At 43.5% G+C, this 17,162-nt stretch overlaps 1 protein-coding gene across 4 annotated transcripts in view; it reads right to left on the bottom strand.

Moving 5' to 3' along the window:
• The window catches only part of PLA2G7 (phospholipase A2 group VII), a 73,815-nt gene extending 58,733 nt beyond the window's left edge, over positions 1–15,082 (bottom strand). Inside the window, exon 1 of one of the 4 annotated variants that reach the window (XM_069728201.1) lies at positions 14,772–15,082. The gene's annotated coding sequence lies outside the window, so the exon portion shown is untranslated. Of the gene's footprint in view, positions 1–1,025; positions 1,043–14,771 lie in introns of those variants that run through there. The other 3 variants (XM_069728198.1, XM_069728197.1, XM_069728200.1) reach the window with 3 other exon arrangements.
• Positions 15,083–17,162: the final 2,080 nt, after the last annotated feature.

Below are 17,162 nucleotides of genomic sequence, written 5' to 3'. Positions count from 1 at the left end.
AGAAAGATTTAGCAGACTCTGAAGTTGTGGTACATAGTTCTACTGTTCAGAGACACCTACACAAATATGGAAAAATCATCAGAAGAAAACCTCTCCTGACCATAGAATTCAGCATAAGAAATATGCAAAACAACTAAACATGCTTTATGTATTTTGGAAACAAGTTCTCTGGACCGATGAGGTTAAAATAGAACTATTTGGCCACAATGATCAAAGGTATGTGTTGAGATAAAAAGGGCACAAAATTTCAGTAAAAGAACATCTCGACAACCATTAAGCATGGGAATGGATCAATCATGCTTTGGGGTTGTGTTGCAGCCAATGGCACAGGAAACGTTTCACAAGTAGAAGGAAGAATAGATTCAAAGAAATTTCAACAAATTCTTGATGCAAACAAAACACCATCTGTCAAAACAAAAAAAGCTGTAGTTGAAAAGAAGATGGCTTCTACAAATGGATACTGATCATAAACACACAAAAATCCACAACTGACGACCTCAAAGGTGCAAGCTGAAGGTTTTACAATGACCCTCACAGTCTCCAAATCTGAGCATTGTTGAAAATCTCTGGCCAGACCTCAAAATGGCAATGCATGCAGGGAAAGATGACTGAGCATCTGAGCCTGCATCAAAGACAGGGACATGACCTTTGACATACATTTACGTCAGAGGTCTTGAAGAGGATAAATTAAATTCAAAAGAATTAGGCAATCCCTTTCCTTTTAACCCCTTTACCCCCAAGGGTGGTTTGCACGTTAATGACCGGGCCAATTTTTACAATTCTGACCACTGTCCCTTTATGAGGTTATAACTCTGGAACGCTTCAACGGATCCCAGTGAATCTGACATTGTTTTCTCGTGACATATTGTACTTCATGACAATGGTAAAAATTCTTTGATAGTACCTGCGTTTATTTGTGAAAAAAACGGAAATTTGGCGAAAATTATGAAAATTTCGCAATTTTCCAACTTTGAATTTTTATGCAATTAAATCACAGAGATATATCACACAAAAATGGTAGTTACCTGCCGATAACGGTATTTCTCTGATCCCATGATGGCACCACGGAGAGAGGGGTCCGCCCCCAGGGACAGGAAACCTACAGATGAAAAAGGGCTTACCTCTCTCCCACATCAGTTGGATTACAGAGCCTTATACAGAACTTCAGCTGCAACTCAATATTTGCACAAATTAAACAACCAATCTAACTTAACAGAGGCACCGTGACTAAAATTAATTACTAGTACATTATAATGTGCACACCTGTGTGTGAAAAGGGAGGGAATATACGGGTGCCATCATGGGATCAGAGAAATACCGTTATCGGCAGGTAACTACCATTTTCTCTATCCCCATGTTGGCACCACGGAGAGATTTGAATAGATAGAGCTATTAGGGAGGGACCACTGCCTCTAGAACCCTTCGCCCAAAGGTAGGATCAGAGGAGGTCAAGTCTAAGCGGTAATGCTTGAAAAATGTAGACTGGGAAGACCAAGTGGCCGCTCTACATATCTGTTGTATTGAAGCGCCAGCTCTCTCCGCCCAGGATGATGCCACTGCTCTGGTCGAATGAGCCTTTATATTCTCTGGGATAGCTGTCCCACAGGATGAGTAAGATAGGGCGATGGCGTCTCTTATCCATCTCGCTAAGGTGGCTTTCGATGCTTTTTGTCCCTTCCGAGGACCCTGGAAGCAGACAAACAGAGCCCTATCCTTCCTGCACTCCCTAGTGGCTGATAGATATTGGACCAGACATCTTTTTACATCTAAGGTATGCAGTGTCTTTTCCCCCTCATTTTTTGGGTTGGGACAAAAGGAGGGTAAAGAAATTTCTTGCGTTCTATGAAACTGTGACGCTATTTTCGGGAGATAAGCCGGGTCAGTTTTTAGAATGACTCTGTCATCAAGTATTTGAGTAAAGGGCGGGCATGAAGATAATGCTTGTATATCGCTGACACGACGAGCTGAGGTTAGGGCCACTAGGAGTGTGGTTTTTAGAGATAAGATCTTTAAAGGAATTTCTGTCAGGGGCTCAAAGGGAGGTTTGGTTAGAGCGTTTAGTACGAGGTTTAGATCCCATGGGGGAGAGTTGTGGAGGGGAATGGGTCTGGACCTAGATGAGGCTTTAATAAATCGCATGACCCAACGATTTCTGGCCAGATCATAATTATACAGTGCTGCCAAGGCCGCTACCTGAACCTTTAGGGTGCTTGTAGCCAAACCTCTTTCCAGGCCTTTCTGTAAAAATTCAAGGACTTTCCCTATAGGAATTTCCCCAGACGGGTCTGCCCCTGATACTGACGTGAATTTTTTCCACACTTTCCCATATATTCTAGTGGTTACGGGTTTTCTACTCTGTAATAGAGTGGACACCAAGTTAGGAGAGAACCCTTTGTCCCTTAGCAACCTCCTTTCAAAAGCCACGCTGTCATGTGTAAATTTTTTACATTGGAGTGAAATACTGGACCCTGGGACAGAAGTTTCGGCGTGTCTGGTAGAACTCATGGACTTGATATGGACATTTTTCTTAGCCAAGAAAACCATATTCTGCGGGGCCAGAATGGCGCTATTAGTATCACTGTAGTCCCCTCCTCCCGAATTTTCCTCAGCACTAAGGGGATGAGTGACATTGGAGGGAACGCATAAGCAAGGTGATAGTTCCAAGGAATTGTCAATGCGTCTAGAGCTACAGGGTTCCCCCGGGGATCGATTGAGCAGAATGTTTTTACTTTGCGGTTTTGACTGTTCGCGAATAGGTCTATTACCGGTAGGCCCCAGAGATTCACGATTTGATCGAAGACCGATTGGTTTAGCTCCCACTCTCCCTGCTTTAAGCATGTTCTGCTCAGGAAGTCTGCAGTCTGGTTTTCTGAGCCTTTTAAATGGAGAGCTGTCAAGGACTTTAGACTGTGTTCCGCTATGTGGAAGATGGATTGGGTTACCTCCATCAGAGCTCGACACCTGGTTCCCCCTTGGTGGTTTAGATATGCAACCACTACCTGGTTGTCCGAAAAGACTTTTACATGATGACCGTGAAGGAGATATAGGAAGTGTGTTAGGGCCAGTTTTACCGCTAGCAGTTCTTTCATGTTGGAAGAGTCTAGCTCTTGACTTTTGTTCCAACTCCCCTGTGCCACTTGATCGCCTATATGTGCTCCCCAGCCCCAGGGGCTTGCATCCGTCGTTAGAATCTTCTCCGTCGGTAGCGCCCAAGGAACCCCTTTGGTTAGATTCCCTGGGTCTGCCCACCATGCTAGGGAGTGTATCGTGTTTGGAGAAATACCTAACTGCCGTCTAAATTTCCGTGCAGAGATATGCCTAAATTTAAAGTCTCCCATTGTAGATCCCGGGAGTGAAGTTGTGCCCACTGAACTGCCGGAATGCAGGCAGTCATAGAGCCCAGGAGGGACATTGCTCTCCTCAGAGTGGTGACTGGGGATACCGTCAGCTGTAACACTGCCTGTGTCATTTTTTGTACCTTCTCCTGAGGAAGATAGCATGTCTGCGTGATCGAGTCTAGGACTATCCCCAAATACTCCTGTACCCGGGATGGAACCATTTTGGACTTGGGTATGTTTAGCAGCCACCCTAGACTCGACAGAGAAGCAATGACCAGATTCAACTGTTGTTCGCAGTGTTGAAATGAGTTCCCTACCACGAGGAGGTCGTCCAGATAGGGAACTATCAGGATATTCTGTTCCCGTATGTGGGCCATTACCTCTGACATTATTTTCGTGAATACCCGAGGAGCGATAGCTATCCCGAAGGGGAGAGCCCGGAATTGGAAGTGTTTTACTTCCCCCTGGATATTCACTGCCAGTCTGAGATATTTTTGGTAATCTCTGTGGATGGGCACATGGTAATATGCGTCTCGTAAATCTAGAACAGTCATGAAACACAAAGGAAAGAGTATTCTCACGCAAGATTTTATTGTCTCCATTTTGAAATGTTGTATCTCCAGGAAACTGTTTAGTTTTTTGAGATTTATGATCGTTCTGTACGATCCGTCCGGTTTTTTGCGGAGGAAGAGAGGAGAATAGAAACCCGTGCCTCTTTCCTGGTATGGAACTTCTTGCAATACATCTTTCTGGATTAGGCTCAGAATCTCCTTCTGGAGAGCTGACTGTTCGAGTGATTGTTTTTGAGGCGTTACCATGAAGGAGTTGCCGGGAGGAACACGAAATTTGAATTTGAGGCCTTCTCGTATAATACCTAGAATCCAAGGACTGTTTGAAATTCTTTCCCAGGCTGGAAGAAACTCGGCTAGTCTCCCTCCGACCCGGGGAGTACCTTCATTGGGATTTTTTATTATCTGGAGGGGGGGGGTTTGTTGAACAAGAAGCCCCTGTTTTTGTTTCTTCTGTCTTCCCATCCGTCTTTATTTCCTTTTGGAGGTCTTCTGCGCATGAACTTTCTGTTCCGAAAGGAGCGCCTATATGACTGGTTGGGGAACCCGGGAAAAGATTTCTTTTTATCTCCTGCTTTGTCGAGGATGTCATCCAACGTTGACCCAAACAGGAATTCACCTTCGCAAGGTATTGAGCAAAGCTTGGTCTTTGTCTGCAGGTCCCACGGCCAGCACTTTAGCCACAGGGCGCGTCTTGCGGCGTTTGAGAAAGAAGCCGACCTGGCTGATAATCTTGCTGAGTCCACCGAAGCGTCCGCCAGAAAAGCTGCTGCCCCTTTCATCATGGACACTGACTTTTGTATTGTCTCTCTTGGGACTTTCTCTTTTAGTTGCGAATCCAAATGCTCAAGCCATACCATTAGAGCACGGGCCGTGCAGGTGGCTGAGATGGCTGGTTTTAGACCCCCTCCTGCTGCTTCCCAGGAGTTTTTTAAAAAGGTGTCTGCCTTTTTGTCCATTGGATCCTTTAGTGTGCCCATGTCCTCGAAGGGCAGGGCGAATTTTTTAGAGGCCTTTGCTATGGCCACATCCAGTTTGGGTGCCTTGCTCCAGGATGAGCAGGCTGGGTCATCGAACGGGTACTTCCTTTTGGGGGTCAATAGAACTTTTTTATCCGGTCTCTTCCATTCTTTTTTGATCAAAGAATGAATTTTCTCATTTATTGGAAATACTCTTCTTTTCTTTTGTTCTAGTCCGCTGAACATTATGTCCTGTGCTGTTCTTTTAGGACGTTCGTCTACCAGACCCATAGTTGTTCTGATGGCCTTTACCAGTGCGTCTGTCTCCTCGATGGGGAAGCAACTGCGTCCCCCCTCTGATGATAGTGAAGAGGTCTCGGATGTCGATGAGTCATTAGAGTCAGATGTTTCATTTTCTGATTCTTCTACACTGGATTCGGGAGACTTATGACCGGATCTATGTTTTTTCCTCGGAATTTTAATGCCTTTGAGGGCACTCTCAACTTGATTCTTTATTAGTGTTTTCAGGTCTGATGCGAACGCCGGAGATTCCTCCTGAATGGTTTTTTCTATGCAGGACCCGCATAGCTTTTTTTCCCATGAGGACGGTAGTTCTTCCGAACATATCGCACACTGTTTGTGCTTTGATTTGCCTGTACATTTTTTTCCCTAGGAGAAAAAAGTAATCTCGTATTACATTATTACTTTCACGCAGATCACTCACCCCTTACGACTAAGAGATACCGTCTCTGGCCTCGGGACTATATCCACTGGATTCGTCGCCGGCCGCGTACTTTTCCCAGAGACTCGGCTGCGTTGTGACCCTGAGCGTCCGCTGCTGCTGCGCTGCTGGGAGGAAGCGTTTCCCTTGCGCTGATGCTGTGAACGCGGATGCCGCAGTACTTGCTCAGGTGATGATTGTGCACATTCCTGTGCCTCTTGCTGCTCTTTATCGCTCATAGTGGTTTCCGCAAAGAGAGGGTTTCCCACGCTTCCTCCTTAGAGAACGCTGATTTTTAAACTTGCCGCCGGCAGAAGCGGTCATCTGCGCATGCGCGCGCGTCACTTCCGGTTCGCGGCACAGGCGCCCTATAGGGAAGATATTATCGGGGACGCCTGTGCGCGCGTTCTATCGTTCCGCCCTGGCCCGCACTTCCGGTTTGGGCGGCGGTGTCCAGCGGTGACATGAGGCGCTTTTGCGCGATCTAGCGCTCCTGCGCCTGCTATGGTAGCGTAGCCGCCGCTACCTCCATGTACCGAATAGCGGTACAGAGGCTGTATCGGTGACCGCCGTCACCTGCCTCTCTCCTCCCCCTTTTTTTTTTTTTTCCCTGGGGAAGGCAGGCTCGATCCTCTTCACTGCCTCCCCCAGCAACACTCACCCATAGGGCCCGCCGACCCCCGTGGTGGTGCTTCAGGGTTGGATGAAAAGGGGGGCGAAAACCTGCTGGACCCAGCCGTGACAGGGCGCCCCCTGTCAGGAACCGACCGGCCAGCTCCCTGGAATCCCACGAATAATCCTTCAGGTACGTGCTGTAGGTTCCCCGTCAGGGACAGGAAACCAACTGATGTGGGAGAGAGGTACGCCCTTTTTCATCTGTAGGTTTCCTGTCCCTGGGGGCGGACCCCTCTCTCCGTGGTGCCATCATGGGGATAGAGAAAATACTTAATAAGTAACATTTCCCACATGTCTACTTTACATCAGCACAATTTCAGAACCAAAATTTTTTTTTGTTAGGGAGTTATAAGGGTGAAAAGTTGACCAGCAATTTCTCATTTCTACAACACCATTTTTTTTTTTAGGGACCACATCTCATTTGAAGTCATTTTGTGGGGTCTAAATGATAGAAAATACCCAAGTGTGACACCATTCTAAAAACTACACCCCTCAAGGTGCTCAAAACCATATTCAAGAAGTTTATTAACCCTTCTGGTGCATCACAGGAATTTTTTGAATGTTTTTTTAATAAAAATGAACATTTAACTTTTTTTCACAATAAAATTTAATTCAGCTCCAATTTGTTTTTTTTTACCAAGGGTAACAGGAGAAAATGGACCCCAAACATTGTTGTACAATTTGTCCTGAGTACGCCAATACCCCACATTTGGGAGTAAACCACTGTTTGGGCGCATGGCACAGCTCGGAAGCGAAGGAGCGCCATTTGACTTTTCAATGCAAAATTGACTGGAATTAAGATGGGACGCCATGTTTCGTTTGGAGAGCCCCTGATGTGCCTAAACATTGAAACCCCCCACAAGTGACACCATTTTGGAAAGTAGACCTCCAAAGGAACTTATCTAGATGTGTGGTGAGCACTTTGACCCACCAAGTGCTTCACAGAAGTTTATAATGTAGAACCGTAAAAATAAAAAATCATTTTTTCACAAAAATTATTTTTTTAGCCCCCAGTTTTGTATTTTCCCGAGGGTAACAGGAGAAATTGGACCCCAAAAGTTGTTGTCCAATTTGTCCTGAGTACGCTGATACCCCATATGTTGGGGGGAACAACCGTTTGGGCGCATGGGAGGGCTCGGAAGGGAAGGAGTGCCATTTGGAATGCAGACTTAGATGGAATGGTCTGCAGGCGTCACATAGCGTTTGCAGAACCCCTAATGTACCTAAACAGTAGAAACCCCCCACAAGTGACCCCATATTGGAAACTAGACCCCCCGGGAACTTATCTAGATGTGTTGTGAGAACTTTGAACCCCCAAGTGTTTCACTACAGTTTATGACGCAGAGCCGTAAAAATAAAAAATCTTTTTTTTTCCCACAAAAATTATTTTTTAGCCCCCAGTTTTGTATTTTCCCAAGGGTAACAGGAGAAATTGGACCCCAAAAGTTGTTGTCCTATTTGTCCTGAGTACGCTGATACCCCATATGTTGGGGTAAACCCCTGTTTGGGCACACGGGAGAGCTCGGAAGGGAAGAAGCACTGTTTTACTTTTTCCAACGCAGAATTAACTGAAATTGAGATCGGACGCCATGTCGCGTTTGGAGAGCCCCTGATGTGCCTAAACAGTGGAAACCCCCCAATTATAACTGAAACCCTAATCCAAACACACCCCTAACCCTAATTCCAACGGTAACCCTAACCACACCTCTAACCCTGACACACCCCTAACCCTAATCCCAACCCTATTCCCAACTGTAAATGTAATCTAAACCCTAAGGCCGGCGTCACACTTGCGAGTTTTACGGACATAAGAGCGCAGAAACTACGTCCGTAAAACTCGCAAAACATACGGCACAATTATTCTCTATGCCCATGCTCCTATCTGCCGTATTAAACTGATCCGTATAATACGGCTTTCTACGGCCGTACAAAATCGCAGCATGCTGCGTTTGTCACCGTACTGCGCAAGAAATACGCCAATGAAAGTCTATGGAAGTGTGAAAAATACGGATTACACACGGACAAGCAGTGTGACTTGCGAGAAATACGCAGCGGTGTTAGAGAGAAAAGCCGGTAATTCAGTGCGGTGTACAGTAAAATCACACTGACAGCTTCCAGTAGAATAGGTAGAATAAATGTGGACACAAATATATATATATATATATATATATATATATATATATATATATATATATATATATATATATATATATATACATATATATATATATATATACATATATATACATATATATATATATATATATATGACACATATATGACACATATATGTATATATATTAATATTTATTCCAGCGCTATACAGCTTGAAAGCCGGTAATTCAATTACCGGCTTTTTCTTTCTCCTTCCTAAACCCGACATGATTTGAGACATGGTTTACATACAGTAACTATTTTATAGAAAAAATTATTATTTTTGCATCGCTTTATTCTCAAGACTATAACTTTTTTATTTTTTTGCTGATGATGCTGTATGGCGTCTCGTTTTTTGCGGGACAAGATGACGCTTTCAGCGGTACCATGGTTATTTATATCTGTCTTTTTGATCGCGTGTTATTCCACTTTTTGTTCAGCGGTATGATAATAAAGCGTTGTTTTTTGCCTCTTTTTTTTTTTTCTTACGGTGTTTACTGAAGGGGTTAGCTAGTGGGCCAGTTTTATAGGTCGGGCCGTTACGGACGCGGCGATACTAAATATGTGTACTTTTATTGTTTTTTTTTTTTTATTTAGATAAAGAAATGTATTTATGGGAATATTATATATTTTTTTTTTCATTATTTAGGAATTTTTTTTTTTTTTTTTTTTTTTTTTTTTTTACACATTTGGAAAAATTTTTTTTTACTTTGTCCCAGGGGGGGACATCACAGATCGGTGATCTGACAGTGTGCACAGCACTCTGTCAGATCACTGATCTCACTTAGAGCAGTACAGCCTTCACAGTGCCTGCTCTGAGCAGGCTCTGTGAAGCCACCTCCCTCCCTGCAGGACCCGGATCCGCGGCCATCTTGGATCCGGGTCTGGAGCAGGCAGGGAGGGAGGTAAGACCCTCGCAGCAACGCGATCACATCGCGTTGCTGCGGGGGGCGGCTCAGGGAAGCCCGCAGGGAGCCCCCTCCCTGCGCGATGCTTCCCTGCACCGCCGGCACATCGCGATCATCTTTGATCGTGGTGTGCCAGGGGTTAATGTGCCGGGGGCGGTCCGTGACTGCTCCTGGCACATAGTGCGATAGGCAGCTGACACCCGGCCGCAATCGGCCGCGCTTCCCCCGTAAGCGCCGCCGATCGCGCTGGATGTACTATCGCGTCGGTGGTCATAGGGGCCCACCCCACCTCGACGGGATAGTACGTCCGATGTCAGAAAGGGGTTAATATGAAATCCTGTCCTGCAACTAAAGCAACCAAGCACTGAAATCTGCAGACTGTTTATGTAATTCCATTTACGTATCCCAAAGGATGAATTGTGTAATGCTGTGAATCACGGAGACGATGATGATGATACATGGAAATGACATCTATACAAGGAAGATTGTATTACTCTAAGCAATGTCATTAATCACACAGATACTCCAACATCACCATCCTACTTGCTTTCCTTGAAGTTTTATGTTCATAATAGGGATTTCAGGCTCACAAAACATTTGGTTAAGGTTCTGGGTTTAGCAGTTATAATACCAACTCTGAAATATTCCCAATATATAAGTGTGTGCTATTGCAGCCATCGATCAGAGTACAGAGCCACCGTAGGAGCTGCTGTTGGGTTCCAGAAGTAATACACAAAATCAAAGACCTCTTTTACTGATTGACAGAGCAGACCACGTGGTTGCACCCTGCTCTCTTGGAAAAAGGATGTGTGGTCTGGGGAAGCTGTATAAAATAATTTTATATGAATCCCCCTTCCCCCCAAGATTTGTCACGCCCCCCAAAATAGGCTTCAATATTTAACTCCCAGAGAACATTTTAAGCCAATTATAGATTAGAACTCCACGTTATTGTTCTCGGCTAAAGTAAATAATAGGACTGTCAAAAATCATTAGAGGATACTAAGTTCTGTAAGGTCATCACTACTAATAATACAGTTGGTTAGGAAAGTATTCAAACCCCTTTAGATTTTTCACTCTGTTTCGTTGCATCCATTTGGCAAATAAAAAAAAAATCCATTTTTTTCATTAGTGTACACTCTGCACTGAAAAAAAAAAAAAAAAAAAAAAGTAGAAATTGTTGCAAATTTATTAAAAAAGAAAAACTGCGATATCACATGTTCATAAGTATTCAGACCCTTTGCTCAGTATTGAGTAGAAGCATCCTTTTGAGCTAATACAGCCATGAGCTAATACAGCCATGAGTTTTCACCCCTGGATTTGGGGATCCTCTGCCATTCTATTCTTCCTTGCAGATCCTCTCCAGTTCCGTCAGGTTGTATGGTGAACGTTGGTGGACAGCCATTTTCAGGTCTCTCCAGAGATGCTCAATTGGGTTTAGGTCAGGGCTCTGGCTGGGCCAGTCAAGAATGGTCAAGGAGTTGTTCTGAAGCCACTGCTTTGTTATTTTAGCTGTGTGGTTAGGGTCATTGTCTTGCTGGAAGATAAACCTTCGTCTATGTGAGGTTCAGAGAGAGGTTTTAATCCAAGATATCTCTGTACTTGGCCTCATTCATTTTTCCTTCAATGACAACCTGTCGTCCTGTCCCTGTAGCTGAAAAACACCCCCATAGCATGATGCTGCTACCACCATGTTTTACTGTTGGGATTGTATTGAGCAGGTGATGAGCAGTGCCAGGTTTTCTCCAGACATAATTCTAAGCGTTATCACCAGAAAGGTCTATGTTCGTCTCATCAGACCAGAGAATCTTATTTCTCATATAGTCTGGGAGTCCTTCATGTGTTTTTTTAGCAAACTCTATGGGGACTTTCATATGTCTCGCACTGAGGAGAGGCTTCCGTTTGGCTACTCTGCCATAAAGGCCCGACTGGTGAAGGGCTGCAGTGATAGTTGACTTTATGGAACTTTCTCCCATCTCCCTACTGCATTTCAGGAGCTCAGCCACAGTGATCTTGGGGTTCTTCTTTACCTCTCTCACCAAGGCTCTTCTCCCACAATTGCTCAGTTTGGCTGGACGGCCAGGTCTAGGAGGACTCCTGGTGTTACCAAACCTGTTCCATTTAAGGATTATGGAGGCCACTGTGCTGTTAGGAACCTTGAGTACTGCAGAAATTATTTTGTAACCTTGGCCAGAGACTGTGCCTTGCCACAATTCTGTCTCTGAGCTCCTTGGCCAGTTCCTTTGACCTCATGATTCTCCTTTGGTCTGACATGCACTGTGAGGTCTTATATAGGATATATATAGATAGATAGATAGATCTATATATATATATATATATATATATATATCTATATATATCTATATCTAGATACACACACACACACACATTTCCAAATCAAGTCCTATCAGTTTAATTAAACACAGCTGAACTCAAATGAAGGAGTAGATCTCAAGGATCACAAGGAAATGGACAGCATGTGACTTAAATATGAGTGTCTGAGCAAAGGGTCTGAATACTTATGACCTTGTGATATTTCAGGGTTTCTTTTTTAATAAATTTGCAAAAATGGCCACATTTCTGTTTTTTTTCAGTCAAAATGGGGTGCAGAGTGTACATTAATTAGGAAAAAAAAAATGTACTTTTTTGAATTTACCAAATGGCTGCAATGAAACAAAGAGTGAAAAATTTAAAGGGGTATGAATACTTTCCAGTACCCACAGTAATAGTTTATTATTAGGGCTTGTGTAGACGACTGCATTACCAGCACGAGTGCTATCTGACAAAATATCGCAGTGCACTCAGACTAATGATATTCTACGTTGTCGTGCAAAACTCCGATTTTTTTCTCCGAGTCAGAAGAAAAAATTGCGGCAAGCCTAAGAAGGATCTGATACTCGGATCATACTCCACTATGCAAATCAATAAGTCAGTGTAAACCACTGGATTGCACTCAGATGACATCTCAGTGCAGTACTATTTCCACAGATTGACAGAATGGAGAAGACGGAGAGTTTTTTTTCTGTCTTCTCAACCGTGTTTATCATAATTGACCCGCTAATATGACCCTAGCCTTACAGAGAAGTATAGGGTAGCTGTGGGCTTGGGCTAAGAAACTGTAATCAGGTTTAATGTAGAGAAGTATGAGGTCAATACTAAATTATGTATTAAATGTTAAAAAACATTGGCAAAACCCATCACTGAAAAAAAATTGGGGGTATTGGTAGACAGCAAATTCTACTTTAGTGACCAGTACCAGGCAGCTTCTGCCAAGATATGTGATAAAGAGGCATAGATGACAAGGACATAGTTTTGCTTTCAGACAAGTCACACGTGCGACCACAGTTTTTTTGTAGAGTTTTGGTCTACAGTGTATAAGGGTATGTGCACATGATCAGTTGGGTTTGACACTATGTATTTATGCAGCATCAAACCTGCAGCAGCCAGATGTTACAGCATGACGGATTGGATTTCTAGGAATCCCATGTCCACAGACCCCCGTGGCTCACCTGCGGAGACCGACATGCAGTGCGTCTTTTCAGACCGCAGCATGTCAATTTGTCTTGCGGTGAATCCGATGGTTCAGTGAACATATGTGGATTCACCTGTGTCCAAAACGCTGCTACTTCCGGATCGTGTGCACTCAGCCTGAGGACATAACTGAACTAGAGCTTGTTCAGAGAAGAGCAACCAGGGTTACTAAGGGAAAGGGTAAACAGCAGGAGACAGGTTATGAAACTTTGGGATATTCAGTTTAGGGTTAATCTAATTACAGTATACTTATATATGACAGGACAGTATAGAGATCTTTTTAAAGATATTTTTACTGCATTGACGACAAGACGGAATCCTCTATAGGAAAGAAAGTTTAATCATCATCACAGATGACGATTCTTTACAATGCAAGAAATGAGACTATTGAACTCTCTGCCACAACATGCAATGGCTGAGTTTCTAAAGTTTGAGCAGGGCCTGGATGCCTCTCAATAAATCTAATAGTACAGGTTATGAGTAACAGAGTCTATGATGGAATCATACAGTGAGATATATTATAAATTCCTATTTTTTCTTATTATCTTAATAGGGTCCTCACTCCTCCTGTACCAGTTGTGACTTGTATTGTTCAAGATTATTGTACCTGTTTTTATTATGTATACCCCTCCTCACATGTAAAGCGCCATTGAATAAATGGCGCTATAATAATAATAATAATAAGAAGAAGAATGATAATATTGAGCAATCAGTAGAGTGGCTGTTAATTGACTCCGCTATGTCAGTAATCTCTGACTGCTTGACAAAAGCCTTAGGCTGTGTTCACACGTTCCGTTTTTTTCATGGTTTTTTCGCGGTTTTTCCCCGATAAAAACGCTATAAAACCGCAAAAAAACCGCATACAATAAGCATCCCATCATTTAGAATGAATTCCGCATGTTTTGTGCACATGATGCGTTTTTTTCCGCAAAAAAAACGCATCAGGCACAAAATCCGAACATGCTCTATCTTTTTGCGGTTTTTCTGCGGATTTCCCACTCCAAAATGCATTGGGAAGTGTCCGAAAAAAACCGCGGCAAAAACGCGTCAAAACCGCGGCAAAAACGCGTCAAAACCGCGGAAAAAAACGCATGCGGTTTTCTTGCGGATTTCATGCAGAAAATGTCCGGTTTTTCACAGGAATTTTCTGCATGAATTCCTGAACGTGTGCACATAGCCTAAAGGGGTCACTGTCTACCTGACAGAATCTGCGGCCCTTCTTTTGATTAAGTGTCTTGGCACGATGTCAAATGAGCATTACGCCACAACGATGATGTAGCACCAATTCGAGTAGTCTAAGGAAGAGCGACAAATGCATGTAAGGCAGGAGGTGGTTCTCAGGGCTCCCATCTAGCAGCCACAGATTACTGATGAGGGCAATGGACCTGGTCCTGCAAATCGATTTGCACCAACTCTAGTAATTAGCATCTACCTCATGGGATTTTTGCCTTCTTTCGGATCAACACATCAGGTTTATAGGTTGGACACTGTGCACAAGTCTCTCTTTTCAACTATGCCAACTATGAAAAATGTTTTAGTAATTAGATCACACCCTTCGTATTATTGTGACCAGTCTAATTGATAAGAAAAGAATAAAAGTGATCAAAAGCGTTTCATGGCACATGCAGGATATCCTCAGATCAGTGGTGTTGTAGCCATTGGAGGAAAGTTAATGTAGTGACACTAAAAAAATAAATACTACTACCCTTCCCTACTCCTCCAAAGTAAAATGTAGCATAGCTGCCACTGATACATCTACATTCCACTGCAGGCAGTCAGGAGTTGGAGCATAGTTCAAGAACATCAGGATAGCCACAAGTTCAGGACTAATAAAGGGTCTGCAGTTACACAGCACGGCAGTGAGTAGGTTCCTGATCTGCTGTATGTATAGAAGTATATGAAAAAAGTTTTTTACAAACCTTGAGAGCAGACTTGGCAGGGACTGTCCTCCCAGCTGTAGCTGTAATCCTGGCCTGGCTCTCACTGCTGCAGCACCATTGTGATATATTGTGTTGTGACTGCCTCCAGCTGACTCAGGCAGGGCTTGGACTGTGCATCAGAGGGGAGGGTGCAAGTTCTTTCCTGAAGTTTTTCATTGGTGACTGGGGGAGGGACTGAACTTTTCTTTCCTTGAAGTTCACAGATTAGATCATGGTGCGAATTACTGGGGCATAAGTCATGTCTGTAAACTCTCTGAACACCTACAGCTATGAACGCACATAATGAACTCACTCATTTCCAAATACACCCTGATAAAAAAAATTTGCTGCACCTATCAGGAAGTGTGGTGAAACTACACGTCATGGATGTGTAACACTTATTAACCCCTTCATGACCCCTAGCTTTTTTTCGTTTTCGTTTTTCACTCCCCTCCTTCCCAGAGCCATAACGTTTTTATTTTTCCGTCAATATGGCCGTGTGAGGGCTTATTTTTTGCGGGACAAGTTCTACTTTTGAACGACATCATTGGTTTTAGCATGTCATGTAGTAGGAAACGGGGAAAAAATTCCAAGTGCGGTGAAATTGCAAAAAAAAAAGTGCAATCACACACTTATTTTTTGTTTGGCTTTTTTGCTAGGTTCACTATATGCTAAAACTGACCTGCCATTGTGATTCTCCAGGTCATTACGAGTTCATAGACACCAAATATGTATAGGTTCTTTTTTATCTAAGTGGCAAAAAGAATTCCAAACTTCACTAAAAAAAAAAAAAATGTGCACAATTTTCCGATACCCGTAGCATCTCCATTTTTCGTGATCTGGGGTCAGATGAGGGCTTATTTTTTGTGTGCTGAGCTGGCGTTTTTATTGATACCATATTGGTGTATATATGTTCTTTTGATTGCCCGTTATTGCATTTTATCCCAAAAAAGTAATTCTGGCATTTTTAATTATTTTCTCGCTACGCCGTTTAGCGATCAGGTTAAATTTTTTAGTGATAGATTGGGCAATTCTGAACACGGCGATACCAAATATGTGTAGGTTTGATTTTTTTTTTTAATTGTTTTATCTTGAATGGGTGCATGGGGCAAAAGGGGGGTGATTTAAACTTTTATATATATATTTTTTTTCTTATTTTTTAAAACATTTTGATTTTTACTTTTGCCATGCTTCAATAGCCTCCATGGGAGACTAGAAGCTGGCACAACTGGATCGGCTCTGCTACATAGGAGCGAAGAATAGATTGCCCCTATGTAGCAGAATTACAGGCTTGCTATGAGCGCCGACCACCGGGTGGCGCTCACAGCATGCCAGCATCAACAACCATAGAGGTCTTCAATAGACCTTTGGTTGTCATGCCGACGCATCGCTGACCCCCGATCACATGACGGAGGTCAGCGATGAGCTCATTTCTGCCGATGGCCAGATGCTCTAGTTAAATGCCGCTGTCAGCAGCATTTAACTAGTTAATAGTGGCGGGTCGTTCGCGATTCCACCCGCCGCTATTGTGGGCACATGTCGGTTGTTCAAAACAGCTGACATGTCCTAGCTTTGATGCAGGCTCAACGCCGGAGTCCACATCAAAGCGGGGGTTCTGACCTCAGACGTACTATCCTGTCCGGGGTTAAAGAAAATTTTGTGACAATAGAGTTTACAATTGGTGGAGAAAGGTTCAATTTGAGGGACCTAGGTCTTTTTTCAACCTATGTACTATGAATTTGAACCAACAGGTACCGTATTAAGAGAGTTTTTAAGCCTCCTAATACTGCTTTTAACTTCTTAGCAACCTAGGAATTTGTAATTTGTGCACTTTTATTTTTCTTTCAATTTTTCCAAGAGCCATAACTTTTTATTTTTTCTTTCTATATAGCCGTATGAGGGCTTGTTTTTTTCCAGGATGAGTTTCAGTTTGGAATGACATTTCAGTTTACCATGCAATTGTGACACCCCAGGGTCCTGGTTGTCACAGTGGCGTTGCTTTCCTCACGGGGAGAGTGATGTCATGCTTGGAAGATCTCTTTTATCAGGTAACCACAAAGCATATAGCATGTTCATACTCCAGGCCAGAAGGGGAAGCCCTGATCCAGTTTATGGATGGCTTCCCTATATATAAATTCTGGTTTTGAGGGAAAGGAGTTAGTTCTTGTCAGAGAGACAGAGGGGAAGGAAGCAGAGGGGCCGTGCAGCCACGAAAAAGTGCTGCAGCTCCTGGATAGTGATATACAGAAGGAAAGGACATCATTTTGTGAGTGTGCAGGAGAGAGAAACACAGGCGAGTAACAACAGGGGAGGACAGCTGCCATTGGGCTACCTCCCTTTCAGAGCGCAGATACCGGTAGCCGGCAGACCGAGGTTGTGTCGGACTCTAAG

Source organism: Ranitomeya imitator, chromosome 5, assembly GCF_032444005.1.
Source record: "Ranitomeya imitator isolate aRanImi1 chromosome 5, aRanImi1.pri, whole genome shotgun sequence".
Lineage (NCBI taxonomy): Eukaryota > Metazoa > Chordata > Amphibia > Anura > Dendrobatidae > Ranitomeya > Ranitomeya imitator.
This window is presented reverse-complemented; position numbering and strand designations above follow the sequence as displayed.